This window comes from Protopterus annectens, chromosome 6.part1, assembly GCF_019279795.1.
Source record: "Protopterus annectens isolate FY-2018-M chromosome 6.part1, PAN1.0, whole genome shotgun sequence".
In the NCBI taxonomy this organism is placed as follows: domain Eukaryota; kingdom Metazoa; phylum Chordata; order Ceratodontiformes; family Protopteridae; genus Protopterus; species Protopterus annectens.
Window position 1 is genome coordinate 501,895,173 of NC_056738.1, and position 26,015 is coordinate 501,921,187.

The following is a 26,015-nucleotide window of genomic DNA, read 5'->3' on the forward strand; positions in this document are numbered from 1 at the left end:
GACTAGACTAGTAACAGGAAAGGCAGGAAACAAGCGCAAACACAGGCTTTTAAAGCAGATGGTTGAAAGAGGTGGAAAAGCTTCTCAAACGGCCAATAAACTATAATTTCTGGGCCAGAAACCACTCATCTTGTGGTAGATAGGTTATCTAGTGCTTACCACTCCCACTGATAAGCTAGAAGGCTTCTCTCCAACACAGAAGGGCTTGGGGGGCTCAGAAGCTTACCAACAGTCCTGGATACAGCAAATCTGTACCTGGATTACACTAATTATAGGAAAGGCGGGGACCAAACGCAACTAAATGATAGAGCAAAATCCCAAAAAGGGAAGGCATCACTGATCAGTATTAGCAAAAAACTACGGGCACTCATAAAATTGTCTAAGGCCAGCTTCGAGAGAAAAATTGCACAGGACACTAAGGATAATCACAAGGCTTTCTTTAGTTATGTTAGGAACCTGGGTGGTAATTCCCAGATATGCTCAGAATTAGTCCAAAATGACAAAAAATACACTGAACCCACAGACATTGCCAACATCCTAGCTGACAGGTTCAGCGCAAACTTCTCCCCTCCCACCAAAGGGCAAATATCTATCCCAGCAGAGTGCTGCCCCCCTGACATCTCAGATGCTCAGGTAAGAGCCGCCCTCTCCAAAGCAAAAAAGAAAAGCATCAATGGGACCAGATGGTGTCCCGGGCTGCATCCTACATGAACTCCAAGAAGAGCTAAACCCAAACATAAAACTACTGTTCAATCTCAGCCTTACTACAGGATATGTGCCCAAAGAGTGAAGTACAGCAACAGTGGTCCCTCTCCATAAAGGTGGTGCCTCAACGGATCCTGGAAACTATTGCCCCATAAGCCTGACTAGCTTGGTCTGCAAAGTTATGGAAAGGATCATCATGGACCTCATAAATAAAGATATTGGGGACCTACAGACACTGGATCCTACCCAGTTCGGCTTTGTTAAGGGCAGATCCTGCCTCTTAAACCTGGTTGATTTCTTTGTAACAGTCACCAAGGCCATTGACGAGGGGAAGGTGGTCCACACAGCCTACCTGGACCTCGCAAAAACCTTCAATACAATACCCCACTCGGGCATTATAGATAAGCTCACCAGCTTAAATATAAACCCCTATGTTACTAGATGGATTGCAAACTGGCTCAAGGACAGAACCCACATGGTTAGAATTGCTGGAGCCATGTCAGACGCCAAACCAGTTACAAGTGGTGTCCCACAAGGCTCAGTCCTGGGACCTCTCTTGTTCGGTATATATTTCTCGGAGGTACAGGCCAACACGGAAGGACTGTGGCTGACCAAGTTCGCAGATGGCTGCAAACTGGGCGCCATAATTGACTCTCCAGCTGACACAAGCATCCTCCAAAAGGGCCTCATAGAAACAGACAACTGGTGCCAGAGCCATGGCCTCAAGCTAAATGCCAAAAAGTGTATAGTCATCCCCTTTGGCAAAAACAAAGTGCCCACAAATTACCACATAGGTGGTAATCCATTAAGTACAGAAGAAGTAATTAGGGACCTGGGGACCCAAGTTGATAGCAATCTCTCATTTGACAACCACATGGCCAAAGTGGTTAGAAAAACATTTTATATAGCCCACCTAATCATGAAGGGATTCACATCTAGATCAGGGGAGGTCATCGTGCCTCTTTACTCATCCCTCATCAGGCCCATAATTGAGTACAATGCCCCTTTTGGGATGTACCTTACCAGACACCTGCAGCAACTGGAAAGACCCCAAAAGTACCTCACCAAGAGGATCAAAGGGCTCAAACAGATGCCATATGCTGCCCGGTTAAAGAAACTTCAGCTCTACTCAGTGGCATACTGCCTGTTCAGAGGCAATCTGTGCCTGACGTATAAAGCCATGTCCAACCCAGAATTAATGGACATGCTGCACCTCAGAAAATCCAAATCCCATCGAGCTACGCGCTCGAGAGACTTGAACCTCAGCACTGAAATAAATAGGACATGCTGGAGGGACAGATTCATAACCCAGAGGCTCCCTTCACTCTGGAATAAAATCCCAGTCCAGGTTAGGCAGAGTCCCTCATTGACTCTCTTCAAGAGGAATCTTGATGAGTAGATGGGAGATCATAGGTTTACCCCGGGTATCACTTCTGTGTCACTGTTAGACAGAGGCACAGTATACTAACCTCGAAAAAGGGCATAGCAAAATAAATTTAAAATGGGTGGTGAAAGTCAAACACATTCTGGCTAGGCTTATAAATGCCCTAGGGCAGATAGCCTAGTATGAACCTATGACCCTATGAACCAGAAAGTAGAAAGAGATAGAAAAACTGCCCAAACGGCCAATGAACTACAATTTCAGGGCCAAAACCCACTCTTCCCATGATAGATAGGCTACCTAGTGCTTACCACTCCCACTGATAAGTTAGAAGGCTTCCCTCCAACACAGAAAGGCTTGGGGGGTTCAGAAGCTTACCAACAGTCCTGGATACAGCAAGTCTGTATCTGGACTTGACTAGTTACAGGAAAGGCAGGAAACAAGCTTAGAATTTTTTTTTGTTTTTTTTTTTTTTGTAATAGAAAAGCAGCTAAAACAGCAGTAAATACAATTCAAATTGTAATGCAGGCCAGCACACCCAAGCGTGTAGCAACACTACAGCAAATACAGTTCAAATAAATGCAATTAAATTAACAAATGACTAAAAAACAAGTGCAGAAGGCAGTAAATTAGAAAGCTTCTAACAAGCAGTAATAAGTGCAGAGTAAGAGCAACTGAACAGATAGCACGTAGAAGAGCAACTAAGACAGTTACAGTAAGAGCAGATGAATAAGATATATATATATATATATATATATATATATATATATATATATATATATATTTTTTTTTTTTTTTTTTTTGAGGGAAGAAACAGAGCAGGATTAAGAGGCTACAGGGGTTGTCCTTCCCAAATACTCTCTTTGTACACAGTGGGAGTGCCTGAAATCAGAATATGATCTCACTGCACTCAGTTGAGTGAGCAAATGAGATGGGCCCAGAAGGAGTATCCAAATACAAATCTACAAGAGGGGCGGGCAATTTCAAAGCCACCAACATTAATACCAAAACAAGAACTACAGGGAGGGTGGGTGGAGAACTAACTGTAGAGAGACAGCCACAACTTCAGTTGAGTTAATATTCAGTGAAAAACACAAATAAATAAATACAATACTATATGCTAAAGAGCAGCTAAAAGTGCACTTAAATTCACCTATACGTCCAGCTGATTTCAGGTAGATGTTAGCCGGCCAAAGCTCTGATATTAAGCCCCAAAGCTCTGATATTAACTTTGTTCCTAGATGTCAATGCTGTTTTCAGGATTAATTTAAGTCTTCTAAAATATTATTTACTAAGTTTTATTCACATTTGCTCATGTTTTATTGTTGATCCTTCATCATTTCAAAAATATTTATACACTACCTCTTGCTCAAGTTCTTTTATATCACATTCCTGTCCCAAACTGATGTTTTCTTTTTTTTTTTTCAAAAAACTTTTTATTGAATTTTCAAACATTGAAATAAAAATACAACAAAAGTATTAAAATACATATTGAGAGAAAAAATGAAAAATTAGGAGATATATATGATAACACAATTTTTTATAATAAATGCATATATCTCACTGCAGTCTGAGAACATACAATAACTATCTACAACATATACTAATGTTAACCAAAGAGTATTTCACAGTAGATATATATCTAAAATGAAACAGGTATATAAATATATAGGAGACAGAGGTTTATGAAACCCAAAAGGAGAGTAACCAACTATACACTATAAATGATATGTAACACCTTTTCTATAGCTTTGTTGATTTGTGCCGACTTCTTGGGACTTCTCATTACCTTTTTCTGTGCACTAATATATGTACAGGCTAGAATTTTGAAATTATTCCAATTCAATTTGGTACGATCTAGCCAATTTTGGGTGATATAAAGTTTTATAAGTGAACATATGTATAATAGTACTTGTGTATCCAATTTGGAAAGATAAATATTTGGTATGTGTAGTAATGCAGTCTCCCAGGATAGGGTGGATTTGTGATAGCCCATTTTCTGTAAACGGACTTTTAGAGAAGTCCAAAGTTTATGTGAATGATAGCAAGACCATAAAATATGTAAAAGATCTGCATTAGGGTGAGAACAACAAGAACATGAGGCCGATTTATTAGCGTCAAATTTGTTAAGTTTAGAAGGAGTGAGATATGTGTTATTATTAATCATTAGTTGAGTGTAAAAGAGTTTTTTGAAAGGCGAGTATTCTAATGTATTTTTAATAGCTGAGAGTTTCTGATCTATAGATATATGAGAATTGTGTTTGTCCCAATAATTGGAAAAGAGACAAAATGTGTTATGAGTTATCTGATTTATAAGATTATAAGATTTAGATAACATTTTTCCTGGAAGCGTAAGAACTTGTATGACCATGTTATAATTTGTGATATCTATGTTGTCTACTTTGATATAAGGGAACTTAGCATTGGCAATATCTCTCATTTGACGTAAGATGGTTAAATAGTTAGAACTGACCTTAAGTATTTTACGTATATTAGTGAGAGTTTCATTTTTGTATTGTATCAGATCCCAAACAGTGAAATCTTTGATCAGGGGAAAGTTTGAAAGATTAATAGGGATATTATCTAAATTAATATTAGGATTTAAATGGAGAGGTTGCATTAATTGAAATGTATTTTCTAAATTGACAAGTTTTAACAATTCTTGAAAAGCAAAAATTTTTTGTTTTAAAGAGTTTGAAATTTTTAGCTTATTCATGACATCTAAAGAAAGAAAAGGAAGAGCTAATGGATTAATATTTTTAGTTAAAATGTGTTGATACCATAATTTTGTCCAAATAGGGTATTGATTATACCTGTCAGTATTTATATTCAAAATAGATAATAGTCTATTAGCCAAAATGATCAAATAATAAAGATGAAAATTCGGAAGACCAAGTCCTCCCTTGTTTTTAGGAGAGATTAATTTACTGTAAGAAATTCTCACTGATTTGGGAAACCATAAAAAAACAGCCAGGACTTTATTAATTTTTGAAAAAAAAGATTTTGGAATCAGCTGATCCACAGCATTAAATTGAAATAGTAATCTGGGGAGAATATTCATTTTTATTATTGCTGCTTTTGATAGAAGTGATAAATTAAGCAATTTCCATCTATCTAAATCAAGAATAACAGCCGACCATATTTTAGCTAAATTATTTTGAAATGTGGAGAGACCATTATGATTCACATTAATCCCCAAATATTTAAAATTCTGAACTATCTGGAAAGCGGAGTCTGGAAATAAATATGATTTGTGAGCAAGTGAATTTATGGGGAAAATAAGTGTTTTTTGAGTGTTAATCTGATATCCCGAGACCTCAGAGAATCTTTCAATAGAACCAATTAGTTTTGAAAGGTCAGAGCAGGGTGTTTGAAAATACATTACAAGATCATCTGCAAAAGCCGACAAACATACTTTAGTGTTAAGAATTCTAGGAATTTTGTGAAAAGTATTTTGTGTTATATATAATAATAAAGGCTCTATATATAAATTGAATAAAAAAGGAGATAGCGGGCATCCTTGTTTTGTGCCATTAATGATCTTTATGCTTTTGGATACTTTCTTATTAATATAAAGAAAGGTGCAAGAATTTTTATATAAAATTTTAATAAAGTCTATATAAGAAGAAGGTATATCAAAGCAAGACATAATGTGAAAAAGAAAATTCCCAATTGACTCTATCAAAGGCCTTAGCAGCATCAAGGATCAGTGCATACAATGGGTTTGAATCTTTTTTAGTAAAGTGTATAAGAGAATCTATTGTCAAGGTATTGTCCCATGAATGTCTATGTGACATAAAGCCCGCCTGCTCCGAAGAGATCAAGAATGGTAAGACATTTTTTAGTCTAAACGCAAGTAAAGAAGCTAAGATTTTGATATCAATGTTGATCAGAGATATAGGTCTATAATTATTAGGATCAGTTTTTTCTTTATCCTTTTTCAGGATTAAAATGTTTTTTGAAGTATTCCAATACAGGTCGGATATACCATAAATCATTATGTAATTAAAAATTTCAAAAAGAAGAGGTGAAAGCTCAGATGAGTAAGTTTTGAAAAATTCAGGTGTAAAGCCATCTGGTCCCGGAGATTTACTCGTCTTAAGTCTGCTAATGGCTTCCGATATTTCTTTAATAGTCAACGGGGCAGAGAGTGTATTCTTTTGTTGATCATTTAATCTAGGAAATTTAATAGAGGACGCAAAGTTCACTATATGTTGTTTACATCTAGATTTGTTTTCCTTTGAGTATATCTCTGAGAACAATGATGTAAAGAGCTGCATAATTACCAAATCAGTATTATAGAACTTGTTGTTATGTTTTAGTGACGAAATTCTAGGGAGGGATTGATTACCTTTAATTATTCTGGCTAGCACTTTAGAAGGAACCTGTGCCCATTCAGAGTATGTAGCTAAGAACCTTTGCTCTGATATGGTAAGATTTTGTTGATGTAGAAGCAGTAGTTCTTTTTGGGAGTTTAATAATAGATCATATGCAGAGGAATTAGGACACATTCTGTATTGATTTTCCAAAATCTGGATTTTTGTTTTTAACTGTAACTCTTTATTTCTATACTGTTTTTTAAGATATGATGCTTTGTTAATTAGTATACCTCTAAGAGTTGCCTTACATGCAGCCCATTGTATATCTAAAGGAATATCTGATTTATCTAAATTAAGATATGTTTCTTTCAAAATTTCAGTTATTAGTTTATGTGTATCTTCATTTGTAAGTAAGTTATTATTCAGTGTCCATCTATTGTATAAAGAAGTATCTAAAGTATTTAAAGCCAAACTAATTCCGAGAGATATTCTAGAGTGGTCAGAAAAAAATCTGGGTTCAAGAGAATAGCTAATTTCCCTTTGAGTAAGGAAGTTGGAAATAAGAAAAAAGTCTAATCTCGACCATGACTTGTAACATTTTGAGTAGTATGTGAAAATGTATTTTCTATCATACTGTGTTATGAGAGAAATAGGATCTATGAGGTTAAGATCTATTATTATTTCTTCCAAAGCAATGGAAGCTTGGAAATTGTACGAGGAGGATTTACTAGTACGGTCAGTGTCTGGATTAATGATAGCATTCCAACCCCCCCAAAAATAAAATAATGATCTTTAAAAGAGGAGAGAATATTATAAATTTGTATAAAGAAGATATGTTGTTGATCACACGGACCGTAAAGATTAAAAAATATAATTGGTTTATCAATGTTATGGAAACAGGAGATAATGTAACACCATCTTCCATTAATGTCATATTTCATATCAGAAATGGTTCCCTGAAAATTATTTTTAATTATAATGGCCACTCCACTTGAATTTGTACTATTACCAGCTGCTACAATCGTTTTAATCCATTTCTTGTTTGTTTCTTTATCGAAGTCTTCGCTATTTAAGTGTGTCTCTTGTAAGAAGCATATATTAGCCTGTGATTTAAATAGAAGATGAAATAATAGGGATCTCTTATTTTTATTTTGTAATCCTCTCACATTCCATGAGTCAATATTTAAGGCCATATAATTAAGTAAAAATGAATATATAACATATACCTAAGATTTGGCAGAATGTATTTATAACTATAAACCTCAATTCTTTGTATTTATTATAGTGTATCTTGATGTCTCCCATAAAAATTATTTTAAAGATCCTAAAATATTCCTTCCCAAATACCCCGGTGCCTAGCCACCTACCCCCTGCAAGAGAAGAAAAATGTAAGTGAATCAAACAAGTGATTTTGGTTAACGCTATCAATATCAATTGCCTCAAATTAGCATAAAAAACTTTATATAAAAGCCTAACTAAACAAAAAAACATTTTTATAATATCAAACATATTTACATAACTAACTAAATTCAAGATGTCCAACATATTTAATCCCTGCTCACATATATATTACACGAGCTCTAAATTTAGGTAAAATATATAACAATTTAAAGAATTTCCTCAACGTCATATTCTAAATATTAATATAAATCTAATTTATATAAATTACCATGTATGAAAAATAAATGCAAGATAGTATTAACATTACCCCATACATATGATACCTTCTGGAAAAACTAATATTGATTGTGTCAAGTATAAATAATGTTTTGATTAAGTAAGAAATATTTTATATATAGCTAACAAGATGAATAAATTATGCAAATACTCATACAGTAAGGTATGTCATGTTACACTATAGTGATATTGTGCATAACCGTAACAGTAAAATCTAACTCACAGCATAAAACATATGAAATATGATTCTAGCACCAGATGTGCCTGTATCTTAATAATCACATTTTATTTGTAATGCTTTTTCCATTGCCAATTAAATTTCAGTCCTTATATACTGACACACAACATTGTCAATACTTGTGTATTTTAATCGCTAAATAAGTGAACATTGCGATTAGAGGTCTATCCCCCTTATGTCATGTAATTACATACAACAATCAGGAACTTCTAAACTTTTACCTTGCAGACTACAAGAAATAAACTATATCTGCCTATATATAACAATTATTGATGTGTGAAGAAAAGCTATCTATGCAGGTATACAACAAGAAAAATGAAAGTCCACATATGGTATTTAATAAATCAAATTTTACATAGACCTATGCATAGACAAAAGTAAAATTAAATTACCTACCTTGACACAATTCTCACCTTGCTGCGATGACTACATACAATTTTATTTCTATCAACTATACTAGGCTGACTAGATACATTAATCTAATGTAACGCTCAGCTGTGGAGCAAAATACTGATTAAACAAGACATCGCTCCAATACATTTCTTAAATCTAGGTTGAGCAACACAAGCAAAACTGTCTGCTGTAAAAAGAAAGACAACCATTGCATGCTGTTCTAACATGCTTGCTATATCTACATATGCCCCCAATATCATTTAAATAGAAAGTTTACACATACTTCAGGCATCGGAGATCGTAAGAGCATTCAAACACAACAGCCGAACATCAAGTCTGCAGACAAATTCATATGTTATTTGGATCAATGGATATAGCCACAAGTGCTGTCATGACAGCATATAAAGAAAAACAAAAAATCAAGCGGGCTACACTCAGGGTAGATTACAGAACATCTTAATGTCTGTATAAATTAATTAAAACACCTTTCATAGCATAAAAATTTGACACAACACTTGAGGAACAATGCCTTACCATTCCGTTGAAGTGTCCAAACCGGAGATTCTTTTCGCATCTCAGAGTTCCGACAAACACAAATTGCAGAAGACAGAACACGAATCATATTGCCACAACCTATATTGGTTTACATGAACAAAATCACCCTACAAATTATACAATATATATTTGGCTGTTGAGTTTTAATTCCAGTATAACTCGCTTTGTTGTTGTAACGCCAGCCCTACACAACGTTCACTGTGTGCCAGGACATGACTAGCGAACCGATGACACATAGATCTAAATTAGACACCATCATTAGCTGGATGTAAAAAATAAAGAAAAGTACACAGTTTAAGCTATATATGTAAGTAGACACTGTAAACCAAAGCCTTCATATAAAACGAATCCAGCAGCTGTTCTCGGTGAATGATGACGTCACAGCCAACCTCGGAGATCCCTAGAAGACGTGTGGCTAGGTAAAGACAGCAGTTGATGAAAGAAGGAGAAAAATCTTCACCCTGGCCAGCCTCGAGAAGCGGAGATTCTCCCTCCAAAATACTTACAGCTGACACAGGGCAGTGAACTTTTTTTACCTGCAAAATAACAAGCACATTACTTCACAGTTCACAAATGAACTTGCAATGCTTATTAAAAATCTAAATCCAGCACCACTTTCCTGAAAAATATATATGTTCACGATGAAATCAAATCTACCTAGAAAAAGGAGGAGAAAATACAATATATATATATAAATCTTCTGCACATCCATAGCTAGAATAAAACTGAGTAACAAATGGCAGATATTTCCTAAAGAGACATAATATTAACAGAAAAAACACCACAATTGAAACCAGTTTAGAAGTTACACATTAGGAGACAGAGTCAGGAAGCTTTTTGAATACTTTAAAAAATATATCTTTTGCTTCCTTGGCATCAGAGCATATAAACCTTTTATCATTAAATGTAAAAGACAAGGTATTAGGATAAGACATGCGGAATCTTATCCCTCTCTTTATCAAATCTGCACAATAGGGAGAAAGTTTCTGTCTGTTTAGTTTTATTTGAGAGGGAAGATCTTGTGAAAATGACAGTTTGTGAGATTTCCATAAAAACTGCTTTTTGCTTTTTGCTGCTTCCAAAATTTGAAAAGTGTCTTGAAAGTTTAATAATTTAGTATAAATAATCCTTGGTGAAGAAGAATCTTGACTTGCACGTAATGCTCTATGAGCTCTTTCTACAATTATAGTTTTTGAGGATGTTTCACAATTTAACAATGTTTCAAAGATGTTCCGAGTTACAGATAACAAACTTTTATTATCATAAGATTCTGGTAAACCACGAATAATGATGTTGTTTCTACGACTCCTGGCTTCTAAGTCAATCATTTTAGCTTGTATTTCAGAAATAACTTTATCTTTTGACTTTAGATTACTTTCTAATGAATCAGTTTTTATCTCCAAAGCTGAATTTCTATTTTCAATTATGTCTATTCTGTTATTTATTTGCTTTAGAGTTTTACTAAAGTCAGCAAATTGTTCTGAGAAGTTTTGAATAGCACTTTGTATAGTTTTTAGAGCTAACTTTAGTTCATCTAAATAAAAGTTTGATTCATTCAAGTCTTTGTTACTTACTTTAGAAGTATCAGGAGATTGTTTAGATGTTCTCAGTCTTTTTGAAGAGGTATCTTTTTCAGGTGAGAGCATTGAAGAGAATTTGGCCTTCGTAGGCTGGGTCTCCATGGAGTCAGATTTCGTAGCCATGCCCAGAGATGAGGAGATGATAACAGGATGTCAGATTCCAGGAGACTTCCTAAGCAGCAGGTGATCAAGTCAGATAGAACACAAAAACTGTTCTGAGGTAAAATATATCCCAAGGTAAAATTTCCAAAGATAAAAATGTTCCAACAGTATGTAAAAAGGTTTGTAAAATCTTTTTTTGAAAAAAACTGAGGAAAAAGATTATTACAAAGTTGTAAAAAAATAAAGATGATACAAATCTGTGAGGAGCTCAAAGAACAGGGATTAGTCTAGTCGGCAGCCATCTTGGAATCCAAACTGATGTTTTCTTGGCGCTGCAGCTTTCCTGCTTTAAAGGTTGCTTTTTGCGCATCAAGACCAAGTGACATTCTTATATCACCTGAAAAAGTTTTGACCACTTGCAGTTGTGCTTTCAGTTCCTCATCTGATGAACTATACAGTTTTAAATTTGCTACAAAAAGAAGAAGAGAAGTCTTTACAGGTTCTTGTTTTCTGGGAGCCAAATTGTAGCCATGACCTCATCTATTAAGTAGACATTTTAATGGGTTAAGAGCAAGACAAAAGAGCAGTGGTGACAGAGCATTATCCTGGAATACCCCCCTTTGAATTTTTATCCCTGGAATAATAATTTCTCCTTTGTCATGACTTAACTGCAAAGTGGTTTGCCACTGTTTCATGGTTGCTGTAATGTAATCAATCAGTGTAGGGTGCATCTTATACATTTTTAAGCAGTCTTTTATCCATGAATGTGGGATACTGTCAAATGCTTTTCTGTAGTCTATCCATGCCATACTTATATTATTTCCCTTTTTACAGTTCTCCATTATGATTTTGTTTAATAGCAAATGATCCTTTGTTCCATATGACTTTGTTTTATTACCCTTTTGTTCTATTGCCATGACTGAGTTTTCTTCTAAATCACTATAAACTCTGTTGGCATCAATTCCTGTGTATAGTTTATATGTCGTTGGAAGCCATATTATTGATCTATAGTTTTTAGGACAACTTGCAGGTTTACTCATTAAGTAGGAGTATTATTTTTCCTATTGTTAAGCAGGCTGGTGTCTGTTCAGGGTGCGCATATACATAGTTCTTATTAATGGCTAAATCTTCATGTAAAGATGTTAATACTTTTAGCCAGAAGTTAGGTACTGCATCTGGGCCTTGGGGTTTTCCAATTAGGAGCTTTTCTTAACTTTGTTTCAATCTCTCTGGCTGTTACTTCATCCCATTTCATATCCTGTACTTTTCAACTTCCTTTTACTTCTTCTATCCAATTAACATCTTTGCTATGTTCACAGGAGCTTCATAGATATTTCTCCAAAATGCATCTAGTTCGATTTTACCCCTTCCTTTCCCTTACTATCCTGTGTTTTGTGGTAAGACTTTATTTGTTATCAATTTAGCTGCACAGTAATATATCCTATTTACTTCTGATATATCAACCAAATCTCTATGGACAGTCCAATTACTGTGTTTATTTGTTTTATCAAACTTCTAACTTTTTTGGGTTTTGTTGACTTTCTGTAGTCTATTTCTTTCATTCATCTTAATATGCCTGTCCATCTCTATTAAATCAAGCAACTCTTCTCTTAGATCATTTTCTTCTAAGCTGAGGGCACATTCTTTGTTTTCCATTTCCTTCAGGCATTCTATAGAAAGTTCCAGAGTATCTTCCTGTGCCATATTCTCTTCAGTTTCATCCTGTATCATCCATTGTTCTTTCATATGGGAGCTCAGTGGTCTGTTATTCTACAACACTGACTGTGTAAGAGTCGCCACAGTTTCCTGTTCCTTCTCTTGCTGTGCAACTTCAGCTGAATGTTTGTACTGGTTTCCTATGAAAGTCTCCAAAGTATCTTTATATGGGAATTGATCAGATGTTTCCTGCTCCACAGTTTCTCCTTAATTTGAAGATCCATTGCGCTACCCTGTTGTGATGTTATCTGAGTTAGATTTTCTACACTAAATCCTACACTTCGCAGGTAATCCATAACCTCAGTTTCTATTTTGTTAACTTCTCCATCACTAATCCTCTTTTCTACTTTTCCTCACTGTCTTCTTATTTTTATGTTGTAAAGTTTTCCATGTACGGATTCCTTTGCCTGTATTTCTCTTCAAATATATTGGTGCTGCTCTTTTTGTATTGATTAGTTTTGCTTTCTCCTTTGCATAAATATTAGACCATATTAAATCTCTTTTTCTTTCCCATGTGAATATTTCTTCTTCAGATGTCTCCTGGTCTTCCTGTTTTCTCCGTACTTTGGGGACTTATTCCATCATGCTGGGATGTAACCTGAGTTAGACTTTCTGCGCTAAATCCTTCAGTTCAGCAGTATTCCATAACTTCATCTTCTATTATTTTAACTTCTACTTTACTAATCCTCTGTTGTACATTCTCTCTTTGTGCCCAAGGTTTCTTGGTCTATATAATGTTTTTCATAAATCTGCAGTATTATCAAACACAAGTTTTTATTTTATTAAGTGTGAGGTTACCTGATGCACACAAAGCACCGGCATGGTTGCTATCAAGTGCATGTATGTTTCTCTATTTCCTTTTTCCCTGTAATTGTGTTCTCGTTTCATGTAATGACAATTTCAGTGAGGTTCTATGGGTGTTGCTGTTACTTTTATACACATGTCAAGAAAAATATACATTGTGCGAAAGTGCAGTCAACAGTTACAAACAACATCCAAGGAAAACATTAGATGGACATTGTTCAATAAACAGTTCAAGAGTACACATCAGACTCCCACATACTGCCCCACAGTGTTGGGAAGGAAACATAGGGCATCTCTATGTATGAAGTATTTATAGTAAACATGTGGGATATGCTAGCATATGTTTGAACTATTTGCTTGGCTATCAACAATGTGAACAATATCACAAGAATGTAACATGATTGGCTATTGAAGGACACATATGTGATGTGGCAAAAGTATAACAAATATAATCTGTTACCCTGAGAACCAAGTTCATCCTGTTTGCTAGTGCTGCACTGACACATAAAATTGGAAATGTAACAACATATGAGTCATATTGTAGCAGCTCTATGTTTAAAGTTACTCACGTGAAAGATACAGAAGCTGAGCATGTAACAACTATGCAGCCAACATACAAGTTAAATATGTTTATCATATTGGCACAGCACCCTGTTTAAAATTACAAACATGAAACATACAGAATCATAATTAACACATAGTCAATATAAATCAAAAAGAACACATGGATAATTTATGTGTTAGGTAGTACTTGTAGTCAATGTTATTGCTATTGCTTTCCCCTGTTGTTCATTGCTTAATTACTTCAGTTGTTGCTGGAATACTTGTTTGAAACCCTTTTCTCATTAGATTGGTAGCTTTACTTATTCTACATTTTCCTGCCAAGGAACTACATGTAACTCTCTTCACCCAACCTTAAGATTCATATTTTTCTTCTGCAACATTCTAACTTTCCAGGCAATATAGTAAACTTTGTCTCTTTATTGTCAATTTAAAATGCACTATCTGAAGTTTCTTTACATCAGGTTTTGTACCTCCATTAAACAAACTTTATGGAAAACATTCTAATCTTTCCATACCTATCTTCCATTGGAGATAAAATTGTGATCTCTTGTCATACAAAAAAACAGTTCTACAAACAAATGTAGAAAAACCTTAAACTGTCTTCCATGCATTAGAGCTGCCTAGCATTCAGCTACTGACATCACCAAAAGTCACTTCTTTTAAATTTTATCTCTTGGATTCAAGCTTGTAAGAAAAACATAAGTCCAAAAATTATCACTCCATTATACTAGAAGCCTTGCAACCAATGTATTTTATCCTGCTGAATCAAGAACTACTGCCCCTAAAGTCTATATCCAACTTAAACACACACACAATCTGCTTTCTGAGATTCTATGGGTGTCATTGTCACTTTTACACACACACACACACACACACACACACACACACACACACACACACACACACACACACACACACACACACTAAAAATCTTTCTCTCTGTATTATATATTTCATGTCACTTGGAAGAAGTTTAAAGATTCCCCTGTATGAAAGTAAAGCCGTCCCTGTTATTCTAATGATCTTTTCACAATTTTGTCTCAGTAGTTCTTGAGAAAACTGTACTTACATCATCTAATTCTAGCATAGTATAATTATGGAGAAAATTTAAAAATCCAGAAACTTTGAATCACTGTCAGTGAGCAAATATAAACAATGTCATCAATGATGCCACGTGGCACATTGTAAATCTTTAAATGTACTTGATGAGATGAAATCTCATTCAGTTTACACTTGGCCCAGAGTACAGATGCCAGACTAGCTTCATTGTTTCACTGTACAAAATGTTTAGATTACAAAAAGCAAAATAAATCACCAAAAACAGCTTCAACATCTGTATACATCTTTCAGCACATTTTGTCTACAAATGGCATGCATTAATGGTGGGTTGGCATTTAACTAATATAGTATTTGATAGCATACTTTAATCTGATCTGCAAGATTTGTAGTCTGAATGTAAACCTGTCCAATCCCATGCCTACAATAAGGGACCAATTAAAAAAAAATTCCTTTTCTGCAATGTAATTATTTTTTTTATATTTTTTCTATCCTATACTATCTACATGTTATTTTAGTACACAGTAACCCTTAAGTACCTTTCAGTTTCTTCATTTCAATTTTCTTTGAAATACGTCAAATGGCTTCAAAGGTGTATAAATAAGTACTAGGCTCTCTGTCCTTGCAGGACAATTTAAGCCTTGCCAATTCTCCTTTTTGTGCTTAAATTAACCCATCCCATTTGGTTAGAGACTAGCCTTACCCATCCCATAGAATATAACTATATGTTATCACTAATGAAAATTACTGGGATTATAAAATAGATAATTTGAGGGGACACATGTATAGGATACAGCATTTAGGAGCTGCCTCTGTCCATTAATAGTATAAGGGGCAGTGCAGTTCTGGAGTAAATTTTCTATTTCTCATCCATAGATCTAAGTTGCAGTTAAATAGGGTCAGAGATGAACTTTGTTTTATGTGGAAGGGGGGGAGTCTCTATACCTGTGCCTCCAAACCATTCTGTTGATGTTGCAGAAGTGGTTTAGGTCCCTAGTCTAGTATTTCTGATGATGTATGACTTACTATTGTTTAGTAGATCCATCGATATTAGTTTAGAGGATGCCTTGCATGCCAGACACAGGTCACCTCTTAGCAGTCTGCAGGATACAGATTATAGTGATAGGGCTTTGAGTTGCTCCATGTAGGACATGTTGTTTAGGCCTTATATCCTTTTAGTAAGGTATCACTTTGGGCATTCCAGTTATTGAATATGTTTGGAAAGATATATGCCAAAGAAGGCATTATTGTCAATGATTGGCCTAATGAGAGCTAAGTAAAGGGGGGGCAATGACATCCTTAGAGCTGGAAGCAATCCCTTTGTTTATAAGCTGTGCAATACAGTAGGACTTTCTTTACAATAATGGACACATGTTGGTCAAAAGTTAGGTCACTGTCCACATAACTTCCAAAATCTCAAACAACTGTGTCAGCTATCAGGGGCATGTTGTTAATGTGGTAGTTCTCTTGGACAGATGACTTCCCAAAGGATATAGTAATGTATTTTTGGCAATTAGTTTCAGTCTATGATTTTCGCAACAGTTATTTATTTGGTACAAACCTTCCTGCAGGATGGCTAAGTCATTTGGGGAGTCAATGACTGCTCTAGTTTTCAGTCATCTGCATGCTTAGACAGCTAAAGCTCTTTGGTATTTATTGGCTTTTGCTTCAGAAAAGTAGATGCCAAACAGGGTAATTCCCAGCACAGAGCCCTGGTGGACTCCACTGGTGATCGGTCTCTTTGTAGAGGTGACTTCATTTCTATTTGCCAGCATCCTGTCTTGTGAGCCAGTTGGCAATCCATTTGGTGACATATGGGTTTATTCCCAGTTTAACTTTTCTACTATGACTGAATGGGGAATAGTGTCAAAAACTTTTGCCAGATTGAGGTATGCAGTGTGCACCATTTTGCTTTCATCCATTGCTTTGGTGACCTTTTAAACAAATCCAACAGGTTTAGTAAGCATGGCTTGTTCTTGATGAATCCAAACTGAGATGGGTCTGGTACTTGGAGGTTCCCTATGTCCTGACATGGGTTTGCATATGACTCTGATCAGCCTTATGGGTCTGGAAATGTCTGGGTTTGGAGAAGGTCCTCCTTTATGTAGGGGAATAACTGTAGCTGTTCTCTATTCACTTTGTACAAAACCTGTACGGAGGCTGAGACTGAACAGCATTGTTAGGGGTGTGGCTGAGACTGAACAGCGTTGTTAGGGGTGTGGCTAAATCATGCTTCATGCTATTTAAGCTGGATAAAAGGGTATTGTTAGCACCCATTTATGTCATATATGTTTAGCTGTAATAGCACTTTTAGTACTTCATCTTTTGTGATAGCTGGAGATGAGCCAATTTTAGGTATATCTTGAGAGACAGATGGAAGGGAGAGAGGTAAAATTAGAGATAAATTTATCAGCCAGTAGGTTCCCTATATGTTCAGCCTCGGTGTAGGTAACATCATTCACAATCAGTTTGCTGCATTATTGAATTGTGCTTTTGAGATTACAAACATAACTAAAAAGTGCCCTTGCTCTGTGATTGCCTTGAGCTTGGGTAACTATTTAAGCCTCAGACTTGGCTTTGGGGAATTTTATTAAGCACCTGAATTATTTGTTTATTTCAGTGACAACATCTCTAACATTTTGGGAATGACTCTTCTTACTTTTGATCAAAATTCTTTTCCTTTACTATAAAATTTGATATTATAGTTTCACTATGTGAGTTTGTTTCTGGGGTTTGCCCTGCACTTGTTTCTATTGGGTATCTATGCAGGTGTTCACATGCTGGTATAGTGTAGGGGGGTACATTTCAGCATATTCAGTACAGTTAACTGGGTTTAGTGGGGATTTGAAACTTGCTAATGTACCACTTATGAATAGGTAGTTTGTCTTAAAGATTTGTCTTAAAGGTACCTTGGGTGGAAGGGATCTGTGGTTGCAATTTTATTTTGATGGAGACTGCTTTATGGTCAAAGCTAAGTGGTGATAAACATACACAAGGGATTGTGTAAAATGCTCCCATATTATTAATGACAAGCTCCAAGATGTTATTCTACCTAGTGGGTACTCTAATTGTTCCAGGGCATTTGTATTGACAAAGTCCAGGAATCTCTGTGCTTGTGCTCTAGTGGTGGTGTAGGTTTCCCAGTCTATAGTTGGATAGTTGAGATCACATAGGAAAATGGTATTGGGTTTAATACTGAGTTATCCTAGTTCTTGCAGATAGGGATTGTGGCTTTCTTATGTCATAGAAGGAGTTCTGTAGGTAGATAATATATGGTACTGGAACTTTCTGATCGCTATTTGGACATGAAGAAGCTCTAGTGCAACATGCTGCTTTACCAGCCTTGATGTGAGTCTCTTCGGAATGTAGAGTGAAGTACCTCTGCCTTTTTTCCCCTCCTGTATAACAGTGTGGAAGCCCAGCACAGCCTGAGATCCCCACCATTTTAAACCATGTCTCAGTCCCTATGCAGACATCAGTGTTCTCCAGGGTAAGAAGGGCTTTTAGGGAGTAGAGTTTCTTGTTTAAGCTTCTAGTATTCACCCGTAACACTTTCATATTTTCCTTTGCTTGCTTTATTTTGGTAGGTTTATCAAGTTAGCACTCTCTAATAAAAGCACTAAGGGGGTGGACAATGTCTTTGTCAATAATCAAAACCCTAGAGAGGACAGATGCAGGTCATACCAGGTGAAGCAGTGTAGACTGTCAATCATATCTTTCCAGGATGGCAAATATTGGACCCCCTTTGAATGACACCAAAAACTAAACTAATTATTAAAGTCAATTATTTTTGCTCATTTTGCGGCATCATCCTCGGATAAAGTAAAATGTTGCTCAATGCTAGGCTCGTTTCTGCCTTGGAAACATAGTCAGAGAGCTCCATCATGTCCCTCTTCATATAGTCCAGGGAGGTACACCTCAAGTCATTGACACCAGCATGAAATATGACAGAGCCATACTGGTACTTGTTGTTCAAGGACTTGAGTGCATGCATGATCTGATGGATCCTGGCACCAGGCAAGCATCTAACCATCACTCTTTTAGTGCTCAGCCTAGTAAGAGGCACATATATATATATATATATATATATATATATATATATATATATATATATATATTTATATGTTTTACAATGCTGTCACCTATAGCAAAAGTGCTTTTTTGGGTCAATGCTTTTTTTATGTGCTCAGCGTCTGTGACTTTGGTACTCGCTGTGCTATGTGAGGAGGCAGGTTTAACTTGCTGAGTGTGCTCTGTGCTGGTATTGTGTTTTGGAGGTCTTTGAGGTTTAGGTAAGTCAATTCTTAACACCTTAGCATATGATGGATTATGTGTATTGTGATTGCCTTGAAGTGGTGTGATGTACTGCTGACGATTTTGGTGTCTGGGTTTACCATGTGTGAAATTTTTGCCTGCAAGGATATTATATATGTACATCTCTCACACACTGTGTTATGCTGTTTGAGTAAAAGACAATTGGCAGACACCATGAGAAAATTCTTACACTATCTGAAGATACCCATCTCAATCAGGCTGGTAGAGAACATGAGGTCCATGATACCAACAGGAATGACTCTGGGGGCAGGGGTAACTATAACTACTTGGGGTTTTAGTTTAATGTTTGGGTGGACTTGCTACTGAGTATTTAAAGTTCAGCACAAAACAACAAGCCTAGAAACCTTCTTCTGCCACCAGCAAAACCAGTGAACTAATTATAGTAAAAAATCACTAATTTAATACTAAAATCAGTGCAGGCAGTATCGGTGCACTCAATATTAAGCAATTTCGTCAAAAATGTTTTAGCCTGGTGATTAGTTTAAGAGGAGAGACTTTGCAAAATTCTACTAATTTGATAATTGTCAACAGCCAATAAATGGGGAGAGGGAAGGAATTATGTTGTCAAATTATCATAAGGGGCAGATAACAACAGATACACCGAGCTTATGAACACAATTACAACAGGGTGAGTGAGAGGTAAAAAAACAATCAGTCCCTTAGGTCTGAGCTAACTGGCCTGGAACTGCTTTAATGCAAAGACTAGTCCTGAACTAGCTTGACTCTGTACATAAAAATGAAACTAGGGTTTTAATACCAGCAGTTAGACCACTTAAACAGCAAAATGCAATACAACTGTGTACTGGAATTACTAATATAGGCTTAAAGACCTTTGCAAAAGCAGATACAGGCTGTTAAAATGCATTTACATTCAGACCAAGAAATGAAAACACTTATCTTTCTTTCTCTGTGTGATCTCAAATCTCACGTTGTTTCAGAAAGGAATTTGTCTGAGCTGGTTGGTGCCATGTTAGCCATATCATGTTCTTTATTTCTTCTTATTAGTCATCACTTAAAATTTTTGCTCCTGACAGTGTCCCTTGCTAAGGCAAGCAAAGTTCACTCATTATCAGCTGAAGTAAAACTCTTTTTCAAATAATTTTTCAGATCAATCTTTGTATGTAGAACAGGGATGAATTAGATTGCAGTGCTACATAAGCAATCTAGGAAACATACTCATTTTTTGGACAGTGAAGTGTTACTTTAATGTATGAATAGTCACAAAACAAAATAAAAAATATTGCAAGCTTTGCTATCTGTGTGAAATGACAACTGTCAGTCACATATGAATGAGCAGAGCTGCTAGACTGAAGTAACACAGCAGCCATTATTAATATCATTTAGTGAAAAAAAAAATAAGCATGTCACAGAGAGTTCACATCAGATAGAGCACAGGCTAGGTCTGGCAGATGTTATGGACTACAAATCTGATTACTTAATACAATCCTGCTACTCTGATAGCTTGATTTGCAGGAGTTAAATGTACACAGCAGCCATTATTAGTATCACGTAATGAGAAGGAAAAAGTAACTTTGTTTACAGAGGTTTGAAAACCACTGAGTTACAACACTATCACTGCTACTCAAAGAAGGGAAAAGCAATTCCATTGTTATAGGTTCATAGGTTGGTACTAGGCTATCAGCCCTAGGGCCTATACAAGCTTAGCCATAACAATTCCCTGGCTATTTCTTCCCACAGTATTTACTTCCCTGGACCCCTGTGTAGCAGGGTGACTGATGTGATTCCCGGGGTGAATTTCTTATCTCTCATCCAATCATCAAGGTTTCTTTTGAAGAGGGCCAAAGAGGTGCTCTGCTTGACATGTATGGACAGTGTATTCCAGAGTCTGGGGAGTCTCTGGGTCAGGAACCTATCCCTCCAGCGTGTGGCTCTGAGGAATTGAGATTTCTTTAAGTGTAGCATGTCCAACAGCTCTGGGTTTGACATGGCCTTGTATGTTAAGCAGAGATCGCCTCTGAGTAGACAATATGTGACAGAGTATAGGTGGAGTTTTTTTAGACATCAGCATAGGGCATCTGCTTTAGGCCTGTGATTCTTTTAGTGAGGTATTTCTGCGGCCTTTCCAGTTATTGCAGATGTCTTGAGAGGTTCATACTAAATGGGGCGTTGTATTCTCTAATGAGTCTAATGAGGGATGAGTACAGTGGGACAATTGCCTCCTTTTTTCTGGATGAAAAGTTCTTAGTGATGAGGTGTGCCACATAGAATGATTTCCTGACTGTTGTGGTGATGTGATTATCGAAGGTGACACCACTGTCCACCTGTGCCCCTAAGTCTCTTATCACACTTTCAGTGTTTAGTGTACTGCCACCTATGTGGTAATTCACGGGTATTCTATAATGAGTCTAATGAGGGATGAGTACAGTGGGACAATGACCTCCTTTTTTCTGCATGAAAATTCCTTAGTGATGAGGTGTGCCACATAGAAGGATTTCCTGACTGTTGTGGCAATGTGATTATCGAAGGTGACACCACTGTCCATCTGTGCCCCTAAGTCTCTTATCACACTTTCAGTGTTTAGTGTACTGCCACCTATGTGGTAATTCACGGGTACATGTTTTTTCTCAAAGGGGATAACTATACATTTCTTGGCATTGAGCTAGAGCCCATGGCTCTGGCACCAAGCATTTGTTCCTGTAAGGCCCTTTTGTAGAATATCCACATCATTTGGGGATTCAGTAATGGCTCTTAGTTTGCAGTCATCTGTGAACTTTGTTAGCCAGAGTCCCTTAATGTTGGCCTGTACTTCAGAGAAGTAGATGACAAACAAGAGTGGTCCCAGGACTGAACCCTGAGGTACTCCACTTGTCACTTGTCTGGAGCTGGATTTGGAGTCAGCTACTTTTAAAGTGTAGGTTCTGTTAGTAAGCCAGTTGGCAACCCATCAAGTGACGTAGGGATTAATGACCAGCTTAGTAAGTTTATCTGTGATTCCAGAGTGGGGGATGGTGTCAAAGGCCTTGGCAAGGTCGAGATAGGCTGTGTGGACCACCTTACCCTTGTCCATGGCTCTGGAGACTGATTCAAAATCAGGTTCAGGAGACAAGATCGGCCCCTCACAAAACCAAACTGGGTGGGGCCCAGTGTTTGAAGGTTGCCAGTGTCTTTGTTTATAAGTTCCATAATAATACGTTCCATGGCCTTGCAGATCTAGCTTGTCAGACTGATGGGGCGGTAGTTCCTGGGATCCAAGGTGGATCCCCCCTTGTGGAGTGGGATAACTGTAGCTGTGCATCACTCAGTGGGCACGAAGCCTGAGGTGAGGCTATGATTAAACATGACACTTAGGTGAGGTGCCAATTGATTTTGTAGTTCATGTAGTACACAGCCTGGGATGTGGTCTGGTCCCATGTATGCTGTATTCCTAGCTTTGGAGAGTGCGTTTTTTTACCTGTGTGGCCATTATTACTGGAATTTGGCAATCTTTTGGTATTGAGATGGGCCCTTTAGGGGGTGAGAGTGGGGTGAAGTTTGCACTGAATCAATCTGCCAGGATATTGGCAATATCCTTGGGATCAGTATATTTAATGCCATTCTGTTGTAGCTTAGAGCAGATTTGAGCATTGTCATTTAGATTCTTGACATAGCTATAGAATGCCTTGTGGTTGTCTTTGGAATCTTTGGCAATTTTATTTTCGTAACTAGCTTTGGAGGATTTTATGAGGGATCTCAGCTTCTTACTGAGGCTGGTAAGGGATTTTTTTTTCGTCCTGGGATTTTCTTCTTTTCTGCAACAGTTTCTTCCTTTTGTTGTAAAGTTTGTTTATGGCAAGAGACCACCAGATTGGCTTCCTTTTTTCTGGAGGAGAGCATCTTGGTTCTATTGGGCATGGCACGATTCATGCACGAGTGGATGTGCTTGTACAGTGCCTTAGTATAGGATTCAGCAGTCGAACTTTCAGTTCCCCTCTGCATGGGTATCATGAAGTTTGTCACTTCTGACTTAAGTAGCATGAAGTTGGCTTTGGAGAAGTTTTTTTACAGAGGTTTCCTTACTGGGGGGTGGGATGTCAATGTCAAGGGTGATTAGATTATGGTCAGACCTGACGAATGAGGGGGTGGCCATAGGTATGGAGCATTGATTTCCCATGTTGGTAATGACCAGGTCTAGGATATGGGAGCCCCTGGTTGATCCAGGGCATTGGAATTTATGAATTCCAAGAACCGTTGGGCAAAGGTGTTGGTACATGAGTAGTTTTCCCAGCTAATGGCAGGGTAGTTGAAATCACCCAGAATTAGGGTGTTTGGTTGTATCTTAATATTTTCCAGTATGTTTAGAAAGGTGTAGTGAGAATGTTGGGGCATGGTGGGGGTTCTGTAGCTAGCTACAGTTTGGATTGCAGTCTTACCTAGTGTTAGTTGCACCTGGAGAATTTCAGACGCATTGTGTTGGGCAACTAGCCTGGTCTTGTGAATATCCTTGGTGAATATGGACACTCCTTCACCTTTAGTGCTCCGATCCTGGTTTGGTGGCCGAAAAGTGTGGTAAGAGTTGTAGCCTGGTATTGCAGGGGTGCTCTCTGGAGCCTTGAACCAGGTCTGTTACTGCACAGATATTGATGTTCTCCATTTTTAGGAGTGCTTTGAGAGAGTGTATTTTGAGGTTTAGACTTCTAGCATTGAGTAGCATTACCTTCAGATTTTGCATGCTTGTACCTGTTATGGTGGTTGTTTTGACCTTTGAACTTTGCCTAAAAAGGGCACTATATGGGGTGGCAAGAGCCTTAGTCAGTAACCTGTTTAGGATGATGTATTTTAAGAGGACACAGTTCATTCTGTGAAGAAAAAATATGACAAACAAAATAACATTGCTATAGTCGGCATATTGATGGCCAATTTAGGGTACAGGAAATAAAAACAAATTTCAAAATGTTTTAAGGTGGTTCTGACGCATTAGTATTAAAATGAATATCAATATAATATTTGATATAAAAGAAAATTTTTTGGAGTTTCAAGGAAAGAATTATCTTTAAGAAACTGTAGTACAAGTCAATACAACTGAATGGAGGAGCTAAGGTTCATAGGCAGGTTGTCTACTACTAAATCTATTCAACCTATATTGCTTTCTATGCACCTATTGAACTTGGTTCAAGTCAGTTTGTCTTTTGGTCAGTTCTCTCCTTCAGTATCCTGTTTTCTCTAAATGCTGCAGTGGGTCATAACACTTAATAAGATTTTCTGGACAGTCTTGAAAACAGAAGGCTGCTAAACTATCAGTCTTACAACAGTTCAAGCATGATACCTCATAAGTGCATTTTTTCATTACAGTCTAAATCAGAGGCTTAAGATATATAGTTTTGTTCTCTGTTAGCATGATCTTTTTTGCAGTATGGTCTAATAAATGTATTTTAAACATGGTCATTGATAAGATTGTAAGGAAATAACATGCTTAAGCAGTAAGACACAATGAAAATTGAACAGCATTGAAGTTATAAGTGAATTAAATGGCTAGAAAGTCAAACAATATATATAAAAGCAGCAGACATTATGACCTGGGAATGATAAACATTGAGAAGACATTGCTTATTACTGGAATAACATGGGAAATCAGGAGTATTTATCATTCATAACTGCAACACAATACTGTTAAAAGGCCTATGGAAATGAAAGTGTATGTGGCCCAATAGCTTCTGCTAGTTCTGAAATCTGGTCTGGTAAACTGGTGTCACTGATTGTGCTTGCTTGGTACATTAAAGTTGTTCAGCATATTTTTATCATGCTGTCCATATTATGAAACCAAACATTTTTCCTTAGAAGTGCCTTAGTTTTTAGACCACTTACTTGAGCTTCGTGTACTATGGTGAGTGTGATGCACCTGAAATTATAAGCAGGCTTACTTTCATTTTTCTGAGGTGAACTTCTATTTTAGCTTTATCCTTGCTCAGGATATCATGTATGTATAGTCATGAGTGTTGTCTTCTTCTGAATTTTTAGTTTCACTCCACCCCCCCTTCTCTTGCTCTCTCTGACCCCTCCTGCTAAATCACTAATCCATTCCATTTTAGTTTGGAACTGTTTCTTATTTGGTATTGTGCCACAGTAATCTTCATTTCCCATGATGTTTGTCGTGTCTTGTTGATATATCTCTCTCTCACTATCTCTCTCTCTATATTTTATTTATTTATTTTTATTTTACATTTGTTGACCGGGCTAGTCTGGCTGGATACATGTCCATTTTCAGCAGAGGCCCGAGGAGAAAAGCTCCACTAAATACTAAGTACATTACAAAATATCACAAATGTTTATAAGTAACAAATTAGAAAATCATAACATCACACAGAATGCAAGATAGATTCAGGAGAAGCACATTTCGATGAGCAGTTAATACCATATTAGCAATTTTACATAGAATGTACCTAGGTCGATTAGTACTGTAAAAGGAGAAGAAATAAGACAGATACTAATAGGAAGAGTGAAGGAGAGATGTAGTATGAGAAAGAAAAAGGTTAGCCTGGTGTACTGCAGGAACAAAGCCAATGATTTAGGTAGTACAGTTTAATTTTCTGTTTGAATTGAGGCAGGGATGTAGTCAAAGTTATGTCACAAGGTAAGAGATTCCAGCATTTACC